Source organism: Sorex fumeus, unplaced genomic scaffold (assembly GCF_029834395.1).
Source record: "Sorex fumeus unplaced genomic scaffold, SorFum_2.1 ptg000191l, whole genome shotgun sequence".
NCBI lineage: Eukaryota > Metazoa > Chordata > Mammalia > Eulipotyphla > Soricidae > Sorex > Sorex fumeus.
Genome location: NW_026606248.1, coordinates 3,048,887 through 3,072,266, shown reverse-complemented (window position 1 = coordinate 3,072,266; position 23,380 = coordinate 3,048,887).

Sequence of the window (23,380 nt, the reverse complement as noted above, 5' to 3'; positions counted from 1 at the left end):
TCACACATGCAAGGCAAAATACTCTACCATTGAGCTATATCCTTGACCCAAAAACTATATTCTTCAGCTCAATAATTTCCATTTGAAATTTTCTCACACTTTCTCTGTCCTTGATAAAGTTCTGTTCCCAGGATTTCCTCATTTTAGTCATTAAGGGTTTTTCCTTGATGCCTTCATCAAGGAGATTGCAGAGCCTCAGTATGTTTGGGGTTTTTCTTAAGCAATTGTCTTCATGTGAATTTTTTGTTGCTGCTTTCATAAGCCTGGAACTATGCAAGGGCTAAGGTTGAGGAACCTTTGAGCAGTCCTAGGCAGTAACTGAGTGTTCATGATCACATATTCTAGACAGTGATTATGGTTCAGAATTGTGTGGGCCAGGATAACCTCCAAGATTTATGGTTTCTAACACTCGGAAAAAACTATAGTGCCAAGTTCCAGTGGGCTTGGAATGCATCCTATGCTGAACAGTTGCAAGTGTTTTTGCAAAGGTCTGTAGTATCAATTTGAACAGTCTGGACTATAGTCAAATGTTTACAATTGTGTGTCCCCAGGGCCAACTATGAACCAAATTTGTGTAGAGCTGACAATTACTAGGAGCTTAAGCTTGCAAGCACCCAGGTGTTCTGTGCATCCAGTTTAAAGATGTTTTGGGGCAATCTGGCTTCAAGATTGTCAGTCACTAGGTACACTTTTGTACCAAGCTGCATATTTAATTTAATTGGGCCTGTATGGCAAGCACAAGTGCACAATCACAAGTGTTCAGTTGATCCTCTGGTTGTGTTGGAGGGAAAACCTAGAATACAAGGCTGGGAGTTTGTTAACTAAGTTCTAATTGACATGTCCTGCAGAGAAAAGGAGTTTAAGTGAACTTGTGATTGGAGTGGCAGTAGAGGACGATTTAGACTCTGAGCAGTACAGAGTGGTCAGGGGTTCAAGAAAGTGCATGCCCTCGCCTTTTCCAGATGAAATCCCAGAGACCATGAGCTTCAACAAGCAAGGCTCCAGTATGTGGGTATCAGGACTATTTCTCTGAACCACATGGTGGCACTGGAACCTGGCAGTTTCATCCTGGCTCCCAGTCTACCCCTGATGCTGGAAGTCACACCCTCAACCCATCCCTGGCACCATCTTGACGCAAACAGCAGTGAAGAGTCCTGGTGGGCTACAACACTGGGGAATTCTCCAGGCTTCATACCAAGCTGATATCACCAGGATGCCGCAGATGGAGCAGGTGCAGTCTCCCCACCTTCTCCAGATGGAATCCCAGCGACCATGAGCAAGGCGGGTATGTGGGTGTTAGGCTAATTTTCCAAGCCGCATTGGAATAGCTTCCTACAGAGATGTCTTTGGAACTGAACTATTTATAATTTAGAATCTAAAAAGTGTGCCGCTGCTTATGCGGCCGTGCAACCTTTCCTGATATGCAAAGTGAGCAATGGAAAATAAATGATCTAGTGTCAAGGCAGGCTTGAAATGATGGTGGGAAAATCTGAGCAAAATATAATGACCAAAAGTAGAGAGTATCTGAGCAATTGTCTGCCATAGAGGCGGGGTAAGGACCAAGATGAAGTTGGGGGTATAATGGGGATATTGGTGGAGGGATGGGTGAACAATCATTGTATAGCTGAATATCAAACATGAAAGCTTTGTAACTATATCTCACTGTGGCTCAACAAAAAAAATTTAAAAATTTTTAAAAATGATTTAAAAAAAGAAAGTGCATGCCCTGAGGTACCTGTGCACCAGGGTCAAAAAGGTCTAAGTGCAATTAAGGATGCAAGGTCGTGTCTGGCAATTCCCAGGCTGCTCTGCTCCATTGTGATCACACAGCCTGGGCACAGCTGAAGACACTGTGGGGAGTGGGCTTGTAGCAGGCTGATGCCTCAGCGGCAAAGCATGCTCATCAGAGAAGAATATGAGCACAGAGGGGAACCCTATCGCTAAATGGTTATGCTTTAGGAAGCTCGCAGAATTTGTTCTGCTGTAGGGATGTTGTGCTTTCTAGCCTTAAGATTGTGGACTGAGATGGCCAGGTCTGTTTGCTTGCTATTTTTTTTTTTGTTGTTGCTTTTATTGTTTTGTTTTTTGGAGGAGGGCACACCCAGATATGGTCAGGGCCTACTACTTGCTCTGCACTCAGGAATCACTTCTGGCAGTGCTCAGTAGACCATATGGAATGCTGGGGAATCAAACCCAGGGCGACTGAGTGCTAGGCAAGCATCTTGTCCACTATACTATCTCTTTGGCCCCTGTGATAGGGTTTAATACACACAAAATTCCAGAACTTTACCCTCCACCAAAGCATCTACTTCCATCCACCATTGTCTCAATCTCCCCCACTCTCCACCTACCAAGCTTCCTAATGCCTACCAGTAAGAAAATGGCTTTCATCTCTGGATTGGCTCAGCTATTAGTTTGGGCTGGGTAGAGCTCACTTTAGGAATTTTCCCTCGGGCTAAATTGCTAAGAAGAGAGAGTGAATATGCATCCATCAGTCAGGTTGGGAGTGGTCACCACGTGATACCTACTGGTGAGTGTGAACCTGTCTGTGTCATATTGCTCCTGACCTTTCATTTCAGTGTAGGAAGTATAGAATTGGGGTACAGAGTATTTAACATCAACTTCTTTAGTTTCTCAGGATTCCTTCCTTCTTCCTTCTGTTTTGTTTTGAATTATGCCCAGCAGCATTCAGGCTTACTCCAGGCTCTGCACTCAGGGATCACTTCTGGGGTCAAGGGACCATATGGGGTGCTGGGGATCTAACCGGGTCAACTGTGTGCAAGGAAAGTACCCTATCTGCTATTCTACCAGACTCCTCTAAGGATAAAGTTTTGCATCTTTGAAAACTTTAGAATTCCAACTTAGATCTTTGCACTGTAGTTTCTTAGTAAGGACATTTCTCTTTCTAATCCATCTTTTTTTGTCCCTTCCTCATTGGGGTTTAGATGTTGCAGTGATTGCAAGACACAGGTTTTCCTTATTCTGTTGTGTTGGCCTCCTTTGTTCTCAAATTTAGTGATTTAACTGTTTGTGGGGTGTGGTAGGATACTTTGATTTTTTTAGTTATTTTTTTTTACTGAAGCATTTAGATCTGGGGGTTGGAGAGAAACTGACCCTGGCATCCCATATGGTCTCCTGAGTACCAACTAGGAGTGATCCCTAAGTGCAAAGCCAGGAGTAATCCCTGAGCATTGCTGGGGTCCCAAAATCAAAAGCAAACAAAACAAAATGCACTGTGATTTACAAAGATATTCATAGTTGAGCTTCAGACATACAGTTTCCCAACATTAGTCCTATCCCCAGTGTCAATTTACCTCCATCAGTGTTCAGGTTCCACCCCTAGCCTGCTTCCTTGATAGGTACATTTTTTTTTTTTTTTTTTTTTATTGAATCACCTTGGGAAAGGTTACAAAGCTTTCAGGTTTAGGTCTCAGTCATGCAAATATCAAACACATTTCCCTTTACCAATACTTTTTTTTTTTTACCATGAAGAACCCCAATAAAACCCCACCCCCCACCCCTCCCAGTCCCTGTGGGGCAGATGAATTCTAGTTAACACTCTTGATAGGTACATTTTTAAGTTTTCTTGTAGTTTTCTTGTAGTCTGTATCACTTGTGACGTTGGTAGGGTGTGAAGGACGAGCTGGTACCATCCCCCTTCCCATGAGACTGCAGTTGCCCCGTCACCACCGAATCATACCTGGCCTTCCTATAAGCTCTGAGGCCGCTGCCACCTTGCTGCCGAGGGGAGGGGGGGGATGGCGGAAGGGAGCAACACCCTTTCCCTCCCAGGGAGGCATGGTACTGTCGTTTGACACATGGTCCATTCACTTTTCTGCCGCAAGCTGCTGGGCTCTAGATTAAGTCCTTTTGCCACTGGAACCATGGCTGTGCCAGAGAGCCGATCGTGGGGGGCAACTCGTGACTTCAGTAGGGTGTGTAGGACAAGCCAGTACCATCCCCCTTCCCATGGGACTGCAGTTGCCCCATCACTGCTGGCTCATACCTGGCTTTCCAATAAGCTCTGAAGAGGTGGCTATCTTGCTGTCGGGGATTGTGGGGGAGGCAGAAGGGAGCAACACGCTTTCCCTCCTGGGGAGGCATGGCACAGTAGTTTGATGCATGGTCTATTCACTTTTCTGCCGCAAGCTGCTGGGCTCTGGATTAAGTCCTTTTGCCTTGGAGCCATGACTGTGCCTGAGAGCCACTCATGGGGGGCAACTCGTGACCTCAGTAGGGTGTGAAGGATGAGCTGGTACCAGCCCCACTTCCCATGAGACTGAAGTTGCCCCATCACCGCCAGCCATACCTGGCTTTCCAATAAGCTCTGAGGTGGTGGCCACCTTGTATGCGGTCCAGATGCATTTCTGCCAAAAGCCGCGGGGTTTTGAGATTTGTTTCTGAGTCTCTGGGATCATGGCCATTAAGCAGCTTGATCAGGAGCCAGAGGCCGTTTGTAGGTGGCGACTTGGGGTCTCATTGGGATGGGGAGGAAAGGGCCGGTTCCACCCCCCTCTGGGAGGCCCCGTGTTTCTCGTCACTGCAGGCCCAAACCTGACTGTCCAGTGTTCTCTGGAGGATGGCGGTCACCGGGCTGCCAGGGGGGACAGGCCAAGGCACGAAACCTATTCCCACCTGGAGTGACCCAGCGCCAGTAACCTACTGCAGGAACAGGACGCATTTCTGCCAAAAGCCTTTGGGTTCTTAGATTTGTTTCTGAGTCTCTGGGATCATGGCCGTTAAGCAGTTCAATCAGGAACCAGAGAGGTCATGCCTTCAATTATATAGCTGAGCCAGAGGTGGTTTGTGGATGTGTCTCCCACATACCTAACTTTTGGCCGGTTACTTTATTAGTAAACTTTGCCCCAAGTTTTTGGGGTCTGACCAAAGGCACAGCAGCAATTTTGGGGTATCTGAAAGTCTGACGGTGCCATCAGGCTGCTGATGCACTCGCCTCACAGGTACAGATTGACCTGCTGGCAGTCAATACCCCCAAAGAACATGATTTTGTCATTTCTCACGGCTGCAAGAAATGTGCATATCCATTGTGTATATACACCTTCATTCTCCACTCATCTGTCATGGAATCCCTAGGTTAATTCCCCATCACAGTTTTTGTGCTAAATACTTCAATGAATAATGCGTATAAGGGTGTGCATATGTTTTTGGAATGAATTCTTCCATACCAAGAAGTGTATGGAACTGCTGGCTCTGTATGGGAGCTCTATTGTGACTTTACTGAGAAATATCCATACTGCTTTCCATAGGATTAAACAAACAACATTTTCACCAGCAGTAGAAGAGAGCTCCTTTTTCACCATATCCCCCCCAACACAAATTGTTCCCAATTTCTTGAATGTGCATTCTCATCGATGTGGGATGGTGTTTCATTGTCAGCTTGATTTGGTTTTCCCCAATAATAAGTGATAATGAGCACTCTCTCATGTGCCTATTGGTCATCTGCCTGTCTTCTTCAGAAAAGTGTCTATTCATTTTCTCTCCCCACATTTTTACTTTTTGATTTTTTGTTATTGTTGATTTCTTATGGAGTAATTTGTATATCACAGCCATTAACCCTTTATCTGATGTGTTCAGTGCAAATATTTTCTTTATGAGTTATCTTTCAAACTAAAATCATGCACATGTGATGAAAAATAATTTTGCTATTATGTGTACATATGTCAGTCTGAGATGTGACTTGAGATCCTCTATTATTGGCATTTCCTGAGAGGGAGATTTTGATTATTTGAGGGAGAATATAATAGAATCTTTAACAGTGAATCTGTCACAAGAATATAGTCACGGAGAATCTAGGGAACTATCACCAGACTATTGGAAGTAATGAGATATTGGAAATAATGAGACATTAATGAAGTAATGGCTAAATTCTTGCTCATTGAGTCAGTAGTGTCCTGTTTGCAAATAAATAATGATTTACAGAAATAAATTACCTGAAATTTACATATTATCTCTCAGCTGTTTGAAAAAAATTGCCTCTCCCTGAGGATCAGAAAAGATTTTTTTCTTAATTCTCTTAGATGACTAATATTACCATTTAGTAGTGAATAATAATTTTCTATTGGACTCCCAAAAGTTCTGAATTATACTTAATAATAATTTGCTCCAGCTTTTAAAGTAAATTTGGATATTTTATAAGTTCTATTTTATTTATTTTATTTTTTTTAGATTTTTATCAGTGAAACACCATGAGGTACAGCTGTAGATTTACAAATTTTTGTGCTTGGGTTTCAGTTATACAATGATCAAATGCCCATCCCTCCACCAGTGCCCATTCTCTATCACCAATGATCCCAGTATTCCTCCCACCCCCCCGTCCCCTCCCCATCCCACCCTGCCTCTGTGGCAGGGCATTCCCTTTTGTTCTCTCTCTCCTATTGGGTGTTGTGGTTTGCAAAAGAGGCAATGGGTGGCAATCATGTTTGATCTATAGTCTACTTTCAGCATACTTCTCCCATCCTGGGAGGATCCTCCCAACACCCTTTATTTGGTTCTCCCTTCTCTATCTGAGCTGCCTTTTCCCCTAGCATGTGTGCCTGGACTCCAAGCCATGGAGTAAACCTCCTGGTACTTATCTCTGCTATTCTTGGGTGTTAGTCTCCTATTTTGTTGCTTTATGTTCCCCAGATGAATGCAATCTTTCTATGTCTGTCCCTCTCTTTCTGACTCATTTTGCTTAACGTGATACTTTCCATGTAATACCACTTGTATATAAATTTTATGGTAAGTCCTATTTTAAACCCCCCTATGGGAATATGCTATTTATACAAGTGAAATCAGTGTTTACACAATTCCCAAGTCAATCTTATCCCATTCTATAAAATTAGTATTACAATGTTTACTTCTTGAGTATTGTGATGGCTGAGTGATGCTAAACAGTTGCTGGCTATACAGCAGGATGCTCTAGACTATATACAAATGCGTACATATGTATCATATGTATTTACAGATGGAAGTTCCAAGGCACAGAGATTAATCTGTTTAAGGGGTTAACAGCAAGGCTAAGGAATAAGTTACACAGGGTGTAATGATAGATTGGAAACTTCAACTTTTATTGTATCCCTGCAGAACCTAAGCTCTGGGAAACCAGAAGGTCGGATTGTTAGAAACTCATTGTGATAACTGGCTCCTGCTCTAAGCAACCAGAGTCAGAAAAGAGTTTGATCATGGCTAATTGATCATGGCTAATTGGTGATGCTTGGTAGTAGGAGTTTTAAGAGGGTGGAAAGAGAAAAGGAAAGATGTCTCCAGCATGAAGAGGGAACTAGAGGTCCATATGCCTTACTTACCATGTGCCATGGCACCCACACCCACTATTTACTCGTCTCCTTGGTGGGGAGTGTGGGTGGCAAAAAGGCAACCCCTTAGGAGGAACTGGCTTTATGAAGCACAGGGGAAGCTATGTCCAGATGTGACCCTGGATCCCATGCCACAGCGATGATTCTTCTCCTGTAACATGGCCTTCATCTTCAGCCATTCCATTTTTGTCGATGGGAAACTTTGTGGTAACCAACAGGGAAGAAGGAAGGTGTTTCTTCATATATTTCACAAGATCTTAAAACTTTCAAACAATTCAAGAAGAGGAACTGTCTTTCTAATACTCCGACTTTAAGGGAGTTAGCAGTTGGATTTAACATAGTTAGCAGGTTAGCAGTTGGGTTTTAAATAAGAGGGAAAATGTGAAGACAAGAGAGATAGTTCAATAGGTAAAACAAGTACCTGCTTTGCATGTTGGAGGCCTGGGTCTGATTCTGCCCTTACTTCGGCACCACCAGGAGTTGTCCCCAAGCCCTGAGCCAGGGGTTGTCCTGAACACAGCAGGGACAGAGCAAAAGACAAAAATTTAAACAAATGAACTATTTCAGATGGGGGAATAAATAATACACCATTGACTCTCAGTTTTTGAAGTGGCTTGAGAAATATATGGTGACTCAGTGGGCTGTTTTGTCTATTTTTCTTCCATTTGAATTGTTCCCTAAAAAAAGACGTTTATAAAAACATTCTTTCTTGCACATTTGATATAGTGATTGTACATTCCTACCTGTTTATTCATTGATAAACGCAAACCAAAATGGATCTTTACCTTGAATGCCTTGCATGTTTAAGTTTGAGATATATGGATACAAACTTAGCTAAATATCTGTGAAACACTGATGTTATTAAGCTTAGAGAAAAAAGAAGTATGAAATAGCGTCTCCCCTCATTTTTTAAATTGTTCTCCTTCTCCACTGAAACAGGATCCCATCAAGCATTGATCCATGATATTTAGATGGAAGAATGAAGGATGATAATGCCTCCTGAAATATCTCATGAGAATTTATTTTGTTTTTATTTCTTTGAGAGGCAGAGGTTTTGACCATACTGGCAGTGCTCAGGGCTTACTCTTGACTCTGCACACAGAGATCACTCCTGGCAGTGCCCAGGGGGACTACATGGGGTGCGAAGGATCAAATTCAGGTCAGTCATGTGCAAAGCAAGCGCCTTACCTGCTCAACTATCAAATCAACCCCCTCATTTTATAAAAATATATATATTATAAAAACATATTTATAGGAGCTTCTTTTCACAAAAATAGGAGCTTCTTTTTGCAAAAGCCCCTGAAAGTCAAGATATTTAGACATTTGATGGCCTTTCAGTACTTGTAGGGAATTTTCATTTGGCCCTTGCATTATACTCTCCTATCTGCAATCTTCTGTGAAGCAAAATGTTTTCCTTCGGTTGTGGACTAAAATGATCACAGAATGTGTCATGTGTTAGCTATGCAGTATGGTGACATATGGGGTTAATTTACTTTTTTTTATTTCTCTGCTTCCTCCCTCTCCTTATTCATTTCTTTCTCCTTTTTCCCCTCTTCCCTCCCTCCTCTTCCTTCTCTTTTCTCTTTTTCCATATCCTCTTCCTCCATATTTCTCTTTGAAAATAAATTTATATAATTGTCAGAAAGAACATGGAACTGGTATGGCCAAATTTTTCTCTACCATATATAGGTCATGTATCTGGGATGAGTAATCATGAGTAATCACACCTACAACAGTGAAGTAAACAAGTACCGCATCAGTTGGATACATTTAAAAGTGACTTAACGGCTTTAATTTTAAAATGAATATGTAAATATTTGAAAATATAGATATTAGAAATACAGATTTTGTTCTACTTAAAGTTAAATTAAAATATTTTGTGTCTATTTATTGACATAAAGAGGTGGGACAAAAGATCTACAATTGGGATTTGCTATCCTAAATTGTTGGGTTGTTTTGGCTTTTGTTGGTGTTTAAAGGAGACAAATAAATGCAAATAAATGGCACTATTTTCCCCACCTCCCTTTATTTATAATCAAATAATGAAAGTGCTAACAAGACAGAAGATCAAAGTCCAGATGTTTCAGCTTGTAAAAATAAGTTGAAGCGTGGTAGAATTTTACAAAAACTTACTGGTAATGATAATTGAAGAGCATGGGTTATCCGCAGCCAATTCTGAATTGTTTAATTATTTTGTGTAGGTCTACTTCTTTGTGCAAGAAGCCTAAGTCAGAATTAATGCCTTTCCTGGGGCCTGGAATGGAGAAAGAAAAGAGTTATCATCTGATTTAATCCTGATTCCTGCTTTTACATATTTCCTATAAGAATAGGGCATTAGCCACACTTTGTACCCAAGTGCAAGTAGGTTCAGAACCAAAATGGAAATCGAGAACCAGCATGGTGCAGCATTCTTTCTTCCAACATTCACTGAGTACTTTTAGTTTACAGGAAAACTTTCAATAGGATACAAATTAGCTCATTTAAATTTTGTAATTTTACCTCCACTACCTCCACTACTCAGCTGCTGCCACACTCCAGGATGCTTTCCAAACGCTCGGGCTGAGACTCACGTATGAGTGAAGCTCCACAGAACCAGGTAAGCAGAACTCTGTGAATTCTTGAACTCCAGGCTCAATGGGACCCGGGAACAGAGATCCTCAGCCTGCTCCCACGAATCTCCTGCGACCCAGGGATTAAACTCAGAAGCCCCACCCCTGCCCTGTCTGCTTCCACCAATCTCCGGTGACCCAGGGATTACATACAGAAGACCCACGTTACTGGTACCAGATAAATACCTCCTCAGCAGACCTCCACTACCTCCACTACCTCCACTACCCAGCCGCCACCACGCTCCAAGCCGCTTTCTGGACACATCATAAAACACTTAATACCCATCTTCCAAGATTACCGCACCATATTTGATGGGGTTCAAATGTGGTTTGAACCATGGGAACACCAACAAGTGTGATTAGAGGCCACCTGAAAAGCCTCTATCCCTCTCAGAGAGCCTCGCAAACTACCAAGAATATCCTGCGCGCACGGCAGAGCCTGGAAAGCTATCCATGGCATATTCAATATGCCAAAACCAATAAATACAATGGTTCTCATTCCCCTGACCCCGAACAATCACCAATACGGCAACGTTAAAAAAGATGAGGAAGGAGAGGCTGATAAAATCTCAAGGCCAAAATAGGCTGCCAAAATGAAGAAAGACTAAAATGACTCTCTGTACTTTCAATGCACATATGCTGGCATCGGGTGCATCAATTGAAGATCTGATAGTACAAGTGTAAAATATCAAGTACGACATCATTGGTCTGACGGAGATGAGAAAGCATCAATCACATCATGCCGTTTTCAACACTGGAGAAGATCTGTTTCTCGGAACATGTGACAAAAGAGGCGTCGGTGGTGTCAGTGTCTTTGTCAACACAAACTTGGCCATAAACATTGATTCATTCGAATGTCTAACAACCCGAATCGGATGATTACACTTGAATAAATGTGTCTCACTGCCAGCAGTTTCTATCTTCATTGTCTACGCACCAACATCCAATTATGATGAAGGAGAAATTGAGAAGTTCTACATGGAGCTGGAAAAGTTCTATAAAGAAGACCACACCTTCTACAAGATCATTGTTGGTGATTTTAATGCCAAGATAGGACCCAGAAGCTCAGCCGAAGAATTCCACATTGGTACCCATTGCCTAGAATGGAATGAACAGGGTAAGAGACTATCTGAATTCATCATGTCAACCAAGACCATCCATGGTAACTCACAGTTTTAGAAGGCTGAATCTAAACGTTGGACATGGGAGTCTCCTGGTGGATGGTTCCACAATGAAACTGACTACATCATATTCAATCAATGGTTTTGCTTGACCGATGTTGCTGTCCCAAAATTCCAAACAGGATAGGACCACGGTATCCTTCGTGCAAAATCTACTTCACAGAGCAGGGAGAAAGGAATGCAAAGTTTAAGAAGAGAACTCCCAGAACGACCACCAACTAGGAGCTGTTTGGCACTATTGCAGCAACATGGGAAGATGCCGTCATTGACAACATTCACAAGGAATACGATCAACTGGTTCAGCACCTCCATGATTGCACGAGGAACGCAGTGAGAGAGATAGTCACAAAAAGACGCCTGTCTTAGAAAACTCTTGAATTCATTTGCCAACGTGGCTTGTCACAAGCCTCAGGCAACCACAAGCGAAAGCCCGAGCTCGCAAAGCAGTGCAGAGAAGTGATAAAGGAAGACCTCAAAGAGAGAAGAGCAGCAGTGTTGGACAATGCGGCAGAAGCCAGGAAAAGCATTTACAATGCCCACCTGTCCTTTGCCAACTACAAGACCAAGATGACTGCTTTTCGATTCCCTGATGGATCTATCACATCTTCCAGAAGCACAATGGAGAAAATTATCCATGAATTCTACTGGGATCTCTTCGATAGCCACTTCTACCTGCACACATACCAAATTCCGCAGGATGGATATTTCGTTCCCAACATTCTCCCTTTTGAAATCTGACACGCCATTTCATCAATAAAGAAGCTCTTCACATGCTACCTGTCTGAATGCAAGGTTCCATCCCAATGGAAAACCAGCAGAACTGTACTACTGTACAAGAAGGGAGACATCCAGGACATTGACAACTATCACCCACTCTGCCTGTTGTCTGTTGTCTACAATCTGTTCACTGAAGTCATCCTGAATAGGATTGGCAGAACACTAGATGAAGGACAACCATGCGAGCAAGCCGGTTTCCAAAAAGGATTCAGTAGGATCGACCTTACCCACACGATAACCAAGTTCATTGAGGTTTCTCGGGAGTTCAAGATGCTGCTCTATCTAACATTCATTGATTTAAAGAAGGCCTTTGATTCTGTTGAGACTGAAGCAGTCATCGAAGTTCTAGCCAAACAGGGCATTCAAACTCAATACATCAGAATCCTCTGTGAGCTGTATTACGGATTCACTACCAGGATCTCATCATTTTACAAGGAAGTGATGATCAATGTTAAGAGAGGAGTTCGGCAGGGTGATACCATTTTATCAAAACTCTTCAGTGCCACGCTTGAGAATGACATGCTATGACTGGAATGGGAAGGAATGGGAGTGAAGATAGGCGGTTGGCAACTACACCACCTCCACTTTGCTGATGACATCATTCTAATAACACCAAACATTAGCCAAGCAGCACAACTGCTGGCCGTTTTCGAAAGTGAGTGTGGAAGGTGTGAGATTCGAGTACAGCTGAATCTCACAAAGACAATGTTTATGAGAAACGGTCTCATTCCTGATGTTCCATTCCCTCTCAATGAAATGAACATCTCCGAATGCAACAGTTATGTGTACCAGGTCGAGAAGTGAACACGACAAATGACCTGGCACCTGAGTTGCGCTGGAGGAAGAGAGTGGCTTGGAACGCCTTCAAGGGCATTGAAGAAATAGCTAAGAGGATGAAGAACCTCCGGCTCCAGGCACATCTCTTCGATTTCACTGTTCTTCCTGCATTAATATGTGCCTCAGCGGCCTGGGCCCTACGAAAACAGGATGAGAATGCTATTCAGGTCTCCCAAAGAGGAATCGAAAGAGCTATGCTTGGAGTATCACGCTTCACTCAAGTGAGAGAAAGAATCTGGAGTTCTGACCTCTGTCGATGATCAAGAATCAGGGATGCTGTCTTATAAGCCAAGACATCAAAAATCAGATGGGCTGGACACGTGATGTGATTTGGAGATGACCGCTGAACTAGAGCCATTACCCACTGGATTCCATGGAACATCAAAAGATTGCATGGTCACCCACCTACAAGATGGTCAGACTTCTTCATCCACACCCTGAACAATTGGTTTGAGGCTTTTCTTGTTCCTGGTGTGAGCAGGTGCCACTGGATTACATTAGCACGTGACAGGGTAAAGGTAAAGGTAAAGGCCCTCCCGTTGATCATCGATTTGCTCGAGCGGGCCCAGTAACCTCTCCATTGGAGACTTTGTTGTTACTGTGTTTGGCATATCGAATACATCACGGGGAGCTTGCCAGGCTCTGCCATGCGGGCGAGATACTCTCGGTAGCTTGCCAGGCTCTCCGAGAGGGGTGGAGGAATCGAACTCGGGTCGACCATGTTGGCTGCGTGCAAGGCAAACGCCCTACCTCTGTGCTATCACTCCAGCCGCGACAGGGATGAATGGAAATGTTACAGGAGCCCGCTCGAGCAAATCAGTGAGTAATGGGATGTGAAATGATCAAGTGATCAAGTGAAATTTTGCAATAGCTGAATCAAACAGATTAAAGTGCCACCTTCTTCATTGCAGCTGTGTTACTGAAACATAGAGGATTATGTACTTTGATGGAAACTGGTAGACTTGAACTTTAATCTCAATCTGGTTCAAGTGTTATTGGATTTAAACATTTCATAATATTGCTTCAAGAATATTATCTATTCTTTGAAGAAGAGAGGTTAAACATATTGTTTTGATTCAATACTGTAACTTAACTCCCCAAAAGAGAGATTGATGTTCTCATTATCATCACTTATGTGTTGTGGGACCAAGAAAGAACTGGTTACTTCCCTCTGATTCTCAGTTTGTAAAGCAAAGAATTGGATTACAGAAGAGTGCTATGTCTGTGACAATTATATAGTCCCTCTCTCTCCTCTTTTTTCTTTTCTAAACATTTTTTTCAAAAACATTGTGATTTACAAAACTGTTAATCATACACTTGTTTCAAGCAATTAGTGTTCCAACACCACCAGTGTGACAGTCTCCCCACCAATGTCTCTAGTCTCCTTCCTAGTCCCAACCTACCCCCTTAGGCACAAAAAAAAATTGCTTTATATTGCTTGTTTAAGACAACTTTAAAAAATGACAAATAGAATGATCAGATAATAAGTCACTAAGAGCCAATTTGTAATTACTATATGATTTTAAGCTATGAAAATAAGGAAGTTAAAAATGATTTAATACAATATAATAAAATTCCTATTCTCATTTACATAAGTAATTTTTCAACTCTGGTATCTAAAGTGCATTGCATTAAATTTTATTTTATACTTAAATCTCATTATAGTAATAATCATTATTTATCTGTCATTAATAAAACTTTTAAAGAAAATTATGTGCTAATATATTTTGGAGCTTACATGAAATAGGTAAGGCCTACATACATAAATTTTCCCCTACATTTTATATAAACACTGTGGTTTATAAAATTGTTCATGATTATTTGTTATAGGCATCCAATATTACAACACCAATCTCACCACCATTATCACTTTCCCTCCACCCCTATCTACAGACTTCCTTTATGCCTGCCTCCACAAGCCCACAATAACTTATTTTATATTTCTTGTTATCTATAACTTGCTAACAGAATGACCAAAAAATATTTCCTTAAAAGAAACCTAGTGTAAATTGTTGTATCTCACCATGGAGACATTAAGTTCCTGTATGAGGGATTACCAGGATGTTGTTACAGGTTAAGCATTCTGTGTTTATGTTTTGTTAACTGAGATTTGTTGCCTTCTGCATTACATTCCACACAATTGGGTGTGCTATTACAAGTTTAGCAGTGTTGTAGAGTTTGGAGATGTCATGTGGCCTTGTGCTCCAGGAAGTCCAGAATTTTAATGGGTGGTACAGCTGGAGTTAAATTTTTAACTGGGCAGTTGTTTTGGGGTGTAGATGTGACTGCCTGGGCTTCCAGAAGGACAGGGATGTGGGGGATGTAGACCATCACGCCTGCAAGATACCTAAATATTTCAATCGCATAGATGCACATTTCTGAATCTTCTGAAAGTTAATTTCTCTGTGAGGTTTGTCCAGAGATGATAGAGTCTGACCAGAGGCATGGTGGAGATTTTGGAGTGTGGGTGCGAGTGGCTACTGTGTCTCTGTTTGGGCAGGCACTGGGTTGACCTGCCTCTTCACCCTCCTGCCCAGTGCCCTGGGTGTCTCAACCATGGATGGGTGTCCAAACATTTTTTGTGTGTGTTTAGTTGATTTTTTTTTGAGATTTATTTACGAGTCTCTAGGGCAAAACCACTCCTCTTTTCATACAATAATATTAATGAAAAATTGTAGCCAAGGTTTATGAAACCTATAACATGTAGATTTGGGGAACTTTTAAAATAAAAACATATGATATAGCAAATGCAAACATTTGTATGAAAGTCAATGTATGCATAGAATGAGAAAGGGAGTTTGGGACTCAAATTGTGTTTCTGTTTTTTGGGGTTTTTTTTCATTTTTTATAATTTTATTTATTGAATCACCGTGAGAGCAGTTACAAAGCTTTTGGGTCTAAGTCTCAGTCATATAATGAAACACCCGTACCTTCACCAGTGCCCATTCTCCACCACCAAAAATCCCAGTATACCCCCATCCCACACCCTCCCCCTGCCTGCGGGGCAGATGATTTCCACATTACTCTTTCTACTTTGATCACATTCACTATTTCGACACCAGGCCCACCATTATTTGAGATTTTACCCCAACACTCAGATCTGCTGAAAAGGCAACAATAGACAATTTGTGTTCTATTGCTGGTTATGAGTAACATACGATGTCGTGTGGCTGCAGTAGGGCCATGTGGTTTTGAAATTCTGAAATTTTAACACTTAAATCTGGAGGGATTTCTGCCAAAAGCCACTGGGTTTAGAGATCTATCTGCTCCTGAGTCTCTGGGATCATGGCCGTTGAGCAGCTTGATGAGGAGCCAAAGAGGTCGTTCGTGGGCGATGACCTGGGGTCTCATTAGGGTGGAGAGGACAGGCCCGGCTCCACCTCCTCCCCCACCTTCCCGTGAGACCCAACAAGTTTCGTCACTGCGGGCCCAAGCCAGGCGGAGGGACAGCACCCATTCCCCCCTGGGGTGGTCCGGCGACAGTAACCTACTGTGGGGTCCGGACACATTTCTGACAAAAGCCGCTGGGTTTTGAGATTTGTTTCTGAGTCTCTGGGATCATGGCCGTTGAGCATGAGGAGCCAGAGAGGCCGTTCGTGGGCAATGACTTGGGGTCTCGTTAGGGTGGGGAGGACAGGCCCGGCTCCACCTCCCCCCCCCCCCCCCATCCCGTGAGACCCAACAAGTTTCGTCACTGCGGGATGACAGCCACCAAGTCACCAAGAGGGAGCAGACGGAGGGACAGCACCCATTCCCCCTGGGGTGGCCCGGTGACAGTAACCTACTGCGGGGTCCGGACACATTTCTGACAAGGGCCGCTGGGTTTCGAGATTTGTTTCTGAGTCTCTGGGATCATGGCCGTTGAGCAGCTTGATGAGGAGCCAGAGAGGCCCAGCTCCACCTCCCCCACATCCCGTGAGACCCAACAAGTTTCGTCACTGTGGGCCCAAGCCTGGCTGTCCAATGGCCTCTGGAGGATGACAGCCACCAAGTCGCCAAGAGGGAGCAGACGGAGGGACAGCACCCATTCCCCCTGGGGTGACCTGGCGACAGTAACGTACTGTGGAGTCCAGATGCATTTCTGCCAAACGCCACTGGGTTTTGAGATTTGTTTCTGAGTCTCTGGGATCATGGCCATTAAGCAGCTTGATCAGGAACCAGAGAGGCCATTCGTGGGCGATGACTTGGGGTTTCGTTGGGGTGGGGAGGACAAGCCCGGCTCCACCCTCATCCCGTGAGGCCCTGTGTGTCTCGTCACTGGGGGCCCAAATGTGACTTTCCAGTGGCCTCAGACGGATGGCGGCCTCTGGGCCGCCAAAAGGAACAGGCCAAGGCACGAAACCTATTCCCACCTGGGTTGGCCCAGCACCAGTAACCTACTGCAGAGACCAGACGCATTTCTACCTAAAGCCACTGGGTTCTGAGATTCGTTTCTGAGTCTCTGGGATCATGTCCATTAAGCAGTTCAATCAGGAACCAAAGAGGCCTTGCCTCCAATTCTATAGCTGAGCTGGAGGTGGTTTGTGGGTGTGTTTCCCACATACCTAACTTTTGGCCGTTTACTTTCTTGGTAAATTTTGCCCCAAGTTTTTGGGGTCTGGCCAAAGGCACAGCAGCAATTTTGGGGTATCTGGAAGTCTGAAGGCGCCATGAGGCTGCTGATGCACTCGCCTCACAGGTACAGATTGACCTGCTGGCGCCACCATACCCCCGATGTGTTTCTGTTTTGATTTTGAAGTAAGATGGGCTTCCCTGGATGTTTATTCATTTATTCTCTGAGATATTGTTTGGTTCTTCTACAAATATAACTAGACCTTATAGACAAATTGTCATCTAGTCAGTTTGCATATATCTTGTTCCTAGTAATTGAAAAAAGGCAATTTACTTCTGAGCTGTCACCTATATGCTACAGAGTTTGCAACAAACTCTGTGAATTAAGAAACTGCCCTTATGAAATGAACAGAAACTTTCTCAAAGAAGAAATCCGAATGACAAAAAAGCACATGAGAAAATGCTCTACATCATTAATCATCAGGGAGATGCAGATCAAAACCACAATGAGATACCATCTCACACCTCAGAAACTGGCCCACATTCAAAAGAACAAAAGCAACTGATGCTGGCGCAGATGTGGCGAGAAAGGGACACTCCTTCACTGTTGGTGGGAATGTCCACTGGTTCAGCCCTTCTGGAAAACAGTATGGACGATTCTCAAAAAATTAGAAATTGAGCTCCCATTTGACCCAGCAATACCACTCCTGGAAATATATCTCAGAGAGGCAAAAATGTATAGTCGAAGTGACATCTGCACTTGTTTGTTCATTGCAGCACTCTTTACAATAGCCAGAAACTGGAAGAAACCTGAATGCCCAAGAACAGATGACTGGTTAAAGAAACTTTCGTACATCTACACAATGGACTACTATGTAGCTATTAGAAAAGATGAAGTCATGAAATTTACATACAAGTGGTACAACATGGAAAGTATCATGCTAAGCGAAATGAGTCAGAAAGAGAGGGATATACATAGAAAGATTGCATTCATCTGGGGGATATAAAGTAACAAAATATGAGATTAATACCCAAGAATAGCTGAGATCAGCACCAGGAGGATTACTCCATAGCTTAGAGGCCAGCTGGGCATTCTAGGGGAAAGGGCAGCTCAGATAGAGAAGGGAGCACCAAAAAAAGGGTGTTTGGAGGATCCTCCCAGGAGGGGAGATGCATGCTGAGAGTAGACTTTAGACGGAACATGATTGCCACTCAATGCCTCTTTTGCAAACCACAGCACCCAAAAGGAGAGAGAGAACAAAGGGGAATGCCCTGCCACAGAGGAAGGGTGGAATGGGGAGGATGAGGTGTGGGAGGGATACTTGGATCATTGGTGATAGAGAATGGGCACTGGTGGAGGGATGGGTATTTAATCATTGTATAATCGAAACCCAAGCACAAAAAATTGTAAATCTACAACTGTACCTCATGGTGTTTCACTAATAATAAAAAAATAAAAAAATAGCAAAGTATAAAAAAGAAACTGCCCTTTTGTATTCAAAGAAGACGAAGAAGAGGAAGAAGAGGAAGAAGAAGAAAAAGAGAAGAAGAGAAGAAAAGAAGAAGAAAAGAAGAAGAAGAAGAAGAAGAAGAAGAAGAAGAAGAGGAGGAGGAAGAAGAAGAAGAGGAAGAAGAAGAAAAAGAGAAGAAGAAAAGAAGAAGAGAAGAAAAGAAGAAAAGAAGAAGAAAATGAGAAGAAGAAGAAGAAGAAGAAGAAGAAGAAGAAGAAGAAGAAGAAGAAGAAGAAGAAGAAGAAGAAGAAGAAGTACTTTGCATAGGCAAAGTTCAGCAATAGGTATCCCACATCCTATCAGTATTCCAAAAAGTTTATACTACATTAGGGCATTTGGCTGCATTCCCTCCTGTGCACCAGACAAATGGGATTTGAGAATCAGCTATTTAGAGGTTTTCTGATAACCAGATACACAGTACTTAGAGACTTAAAGTCTATAAGACGTTGCCCTAGTCCCACAATAAGCTAAGAATGAGTGTTCCCCTTCCAGAGGGGGGACGCCTCTGGTCTGATCCCACCTAAAGTGTTAACCACTTAATTTGCATTACCTCCAGACATTTTATTCTGCATACCACACACAACATTCTGTAGGCAACTACTGCAAAGTTACAACGGAATTCCTCAATGAAAATGGCAAGTCTTCAAGAGGACAAATTTAAAGACAGTAACAAAAGATGGGTGAAAAAGAGCCATCAAAACAAAAATGTAACAGACTCGGAAACTCTCAACTAAGCACAAAGATCCAAGTCCAATAGCAAGAAATCAAGCTACCAGAGCACAAGGAGTGCTTCACTAAGGAGACTGAAGACTTTAAAAGCATTTCAGGAACCAGAGAAATAGTACAGTGGCTAGGGCAGTTCCCTTGTATGCAGCCGGGCTCGATTTGGCCCCCAGCATCCCATCTGGTCCATGAGCAATGCCAGGAGTATCCCCTGAGTGCAGAGGCAGAAATAACTCTCCTGCATTGCTGGAGAAAAAGCCAAAAAGACCCAAAACCCAAGAGATGGTGGGTCCCTTTGAATAAAAGTCAGTTTAACATGGAATATATAAAAAAGTAGCCTCAATATCACAGAATAGTATCAGAAATCAAAGACAAAACCACAATAATAACTCAAATGGGAAAAGAGAAAGTAACATGAATTAGAGGCATAGAGAAATAGATCTGAGGTTTAGCATGCCTCTTTTACAGACATAGAAGTCATGATTTCAAATCCCTTTATTCAGATACACCAAGTATGAGCCTTGGAATTCTGCTGTTTGAGCCCTGCACACCTGCTGTCTATGATCTCCAGTGCTGCAAGTGATTTTTTACTGCACTGCAGTAAGTACCATAAAATGAAATGTGTTTCCCAGTGAGCACTGTGACAGAAAGAAAACAAAGAGAGAAGATGACAGGAAAAAATGAAAAAAGTTTACAAAAATACCTGAACTACATTAACAGATTAAATATCAGAAGTGCAAGAGTGCAAGAAGGAGAAGAAAGAGAGAAGGGAGCAAAGACTATATTCAATTAGAAAATAAGAATTACAATGGTAATTAATAGGCTCCATATATTAGCAGTCATACTAAATATAAATAAAATAAGCTCAGAGTAAAAAAGGATGAAGAGAGATGTTTCAAGCCAATCATGCTTGAAAATAGTTGGAACTATCATTCTCATATATGACAAAATAGACTTTCAACTAAAAAAAGTAACAGTAGATAATGATGCATATTATCTTTTGAGCAAGGATCCAATCCACCAAAAAATTTATATCCATCAAAAATACATCTGTCTGTCTATCTGTCCTCCCATTGTTCAATGATTTGCTCGAGTGGGCCAGGTAACATCTCCATTGTGAGACTTGTTACCGTTTTTGGCATATCAAATACTCCACGGGTAGCTTGCCAGGCTTTGCCATGCAGGCGAGATACTCTTGGGAACTTGCTGGGCTCTCTGAGAGGGGCAGAGGAATCGAACCTGGGTCGGCCGTGTGGAAGGCAAACACCCTATCCTCTGTACTATCCCTCCAGCCCATCCAAAATACACATATAAAATAACATATTTCTTACCCAAATTAGAGTTATCACATACACAAAACAATATACTAACAGACCTGAATGAATATACTAACAGCAATGCATTATTTGTAGGAGATCACACACAACACACCAGTACAATAGTGGATAGATCATCCAGATAAAAAATAAAGAAATATGACATTAAATGAAGAAATCAAAGAGATGAACTTAACGAGCATATACACTTATATCACACAAAAATACACATTTATTTCTCAAGCACGTGTGAATATTGTTTTTTGTTTGTTTTGAGGCCACACAAAAAATATAAATAATTAGGAGTATGCAGAATAGTAGGTAAAAGTCCTATACACAAACTATAAGGCAGTACTAAATGAAGTAGAAGACAGAAATAAAAATACATCTCATACTCATAAGGTGGAAAAACATTATTTAAATGGCAATCTTACCTAGAGTAATATACAGATTAAATGTAATCCCTATCAAAATTTTAATGGCCTATTTAATACCTGAATTGCAGACCACAACACCCTAAAGGAGCACTGTAGCACTGTAGCACTGTCTTCCCATTGTTCATCGATTTGCTCAAGCAGGCACCAGTAACATCTCCATTGTGAGACTTGTTGTTACTGTTTTTGGCATACCGAAAATGCCACAGAGAGCTTGCCAGGAAAGAGAGAGTAAGAGGTGGGGGGGGGGGGGGAGCAGGGGGAGAGATGGGGAGGGAAGGGATACTGGGAACACTGGTGATGGAGAATGGGCACTGGTGAAGGGATGGGTACTCAATCATCATATGACTGAAACGTAAGCACAAACGTTTGTAACTCTGTAACTGCACCTCATGGTGATTCATTAAAAAATTAAAAAATAAAATATAAAAAAGAATAAAATAAACTTAATTCACTTAATATTTTACAGAATGGCATTTAATAAAAATACTGGAATTTGTAATTCCCACTTTGTGAATCAAAAAATCAGGAGCACCAGTTTTTTCAGAAAAAATAATTATTTTCAAATTACCAAAAATGTTATTTTAATTTTTTTTTCTTTTTGGGTCACACCCGGCGATGCACAGGGCTTACTCCTGGCTCTGCACTCAGGAATCACCCGGGTGGTGCTCAGGGGACCATATGGGATGCTGGGAATCGAACCTGGGTTGGCAGCGTGCAAGGCAAACGCCCTACCCGCTGTGCTTTTGCTCCAGCCCCTGTTATTTTAATTTGTCATGATAGATACCTTGTGCTTTATAAGCATCTATTTCCTTTGCATCTTTCTAGGTAGATATTATATATTCTCAATCTCTTTTTCTAGTTCCCAAATAACATTTTAATTAAGTTAATATTTTTGGTTCTGTTTTATAAAAAAAAATCAAGTACAAAAGAAAAATACTGGCAGTGGACATTTGATTAATACGTTTTTCATATAAAATATAACTGATAAAAAGTTAATGGCCTTTTTAAAAGGAAATCAAATAAAAATAATTCTAATGCTTGTATGAAACTACAAAAGATTGAAGCAATCTGAGTCAAAGGAAGAAAAATGTCAGCCTCACACTCCCCAGGTTCAAATTTTATTACAAAGCAATAGTGGTTATTATAATTAAGAATTGGTTAAAATCAATGGAACAGGACAAAGAGCCCAGTCCACACATATGTGGACTCTAATCTATGCTAAAGGAGCCAAGTCCGTACAGTGAAAAAAGGCAGCCTCTTCAACAAATGGTGCTGGGAAAAATAGGCTGCCATATGTAAAAAATTAACTTGATTACTGCTGAATGGCACATCCTAAAATTAACCTAAAGTGGACTAAAGAGATCACTTGATCACTTGACATCCTGTTACTCATCGATTTGCTCGAGTGGGCGCCAGTAACATCTCCTTTCATCCCGGTCATGTGCTAGCGTAGCCCAATGGTGTCTGCTCATTCTAGGAACATGAAGAGCCTCAAACCGATCATTCAGGGTCTTGACGAAGAAGTCTGACCATCTCGTAGGTGGGCAGCCACGCAATCTTTTGACATCCTGTGGAATTCAGTAGGTAATGGCTCTAGTCCAGTGGTCATCTCTGAATTTCATTACGTGTCCAGCCCATCTGATTTTCGATGCCTTGGCTCATGAGACAGCGTCCCTAATACTTGATCATTGATGGAGGTCAGAACTCTGGATTCCTTGCCCTGCCACAGAGGCAGGGTGGGATGGAGGGGATGAGGCGGGGAGGGATATAATCCATGGTGGTGGAAAATGGACACTGGTGGAGGGATGGGTATTTGATCATTGTATAACTGAAACCCAAGCACAAAAATTTGTAAATCTACAACTGTACCTCATGCTGTTTCACTATAAAAAAAAAAGGGAACTCTGGATTCTTTCTCTTATTTGAGTGAAGCGTGATACCCCAAGCATAGCTCTTTTGTTTCTCTTTGGGAGACCCGAATAGAGAGATATGAGATCTAAAATCATAGAATTTAAAGAAAAGGAAACATTGTGATATACTCCAGAACATAAACTGCATAGATATATTTAGAGCTCAACTCAAAAAAAAAAAGCAACCTAATAATTGGGAGAAGATGATTTCA